This window comes from Trichechus manatus, unplaced genomic scaffold (assembly GCF_000243295.1).
Source record: "Trichechus manatus latirostris isolate Lorelei unplaced genomic scaffold, TriManLat1.0 scaffold00075, whole genome shotgun sequence".
In the NCBI taxonomy this organism is placed as follows: Eukaryota; Metazoa; Chordata; class Mammalia; order Sirenia; family Trichechidae; genus Trichechus; species Trichechus manatus.
The window spans coordinates 3,220,873-3,221,867 of record NW_004444011.1 but is presented as its reverse complement, the minus strand read 5'-3'; the positions used below and the strand labels follow the sequence as shown (position 1 = coordinate 3,221,867).

Sequence of the window (995 nt, the reverse complement as noted above, 5' to 3'; positions counted from 1 at the left end):
CCTCGCCTCACCGGGCCGGGCCGGGGCCCCGCTCGGGCGCCCGTGATCGCCAAGTGACAGGAGTGCCTTGCTCCGCTGCCGCGCGGAGCTGCTTCCCGGGGGCGGATTTCTCTCTTCTTCCTCCCTGGATCCACCTCCTGCCACTCCACCTCCCTCCCCTCCCCTCCCTAGGGGAGGCTCTGGTGCTGAATATTTTCTGTCTAGAATGATACGGTCCCCAGGAACCGACCCTGGAGTAGGGGATTAGCCCGGGGGTGGGGGAAAGTGTGTTTGCTCGCCAACCCCCTCCCAGTGTGTCTCTGAACCTGCAAGCCCCTACTCCACCCACCCACCCACTCACCCACTCACCCACTCACCCACTCCGCCAAAACCAGGCACACACAAAACCTTCCCCGCCTTCTCCTATCTCCCCAGCGGTGAGCGGGAGCGGCAAGGAACCGGGGTTACTGCTAGATGAGGGAAGAGTGACTTGGTGCACGGTTGTCAGGGGCGGAGCGTAAACCCTTAAACCCGTTGCCGTCTAGTTGAATCCTACTCAAAGCGACTCTAGGGCAGAGTAAAACTGCCCCGTTGGGTTTTCAAGACCGTAATCTTCACGGATGCAGACTGCACATCGTTCTCCTGCGGAGCGGCTGGTGGGTTTCAACTGCCTGCCTTTTCGTTAGCAGCCTAGCGCTTATCCACGGCCCGACGAGGGCTCCTCGGGGGCGGAGAGGGGGGAAAATTTATACAGTTAGATATGCAGACTCGAGGAATCAAAGGTCCCAGACTGAGGAGGCAATGCCTTGGTGAATTTTTGCCTCTTATTTGCAGCGGCTGACGCAATGTAGAACTTCAAGATAAGGAAGTATCCTTTCACTCCCCACAGCAAAATATCTTCCAGTGTTTGGGACGGGGATAGTCGAGAAGCGTTGTTCATTCAAATCTTTTCTCTTTTAAATCTCCTGAGCAGCTGAACGAATTCGGCGCGGCTAGCGGAATTGAGGAGAGGTGGC

The 995-nt window shown here is 57.4% G+C and overlaps 1 protein-coding gene across 1 annotated transcript in view; it reads right to left on the bottom strand.

The window, feature by feature from the left end:
* The window catches only part of ARHGAP21 (Rho GTPase activating protein 21), a 188,115-nt gene extending 187,636 nt beyond the window's left edge, over nt 1–479 (bottom strand). The window contains exon 1 of the mRNA XM_023735026.1: nt 357–479. The gene's annotated coding sequence lies outside the window, so the exon portion shown is untranslated. The remainder of the gene's footprint in view (nt 1–356) is intronic.
* Between the last annotated feature and the right edge of the window lie 516 nt (nt 480–995).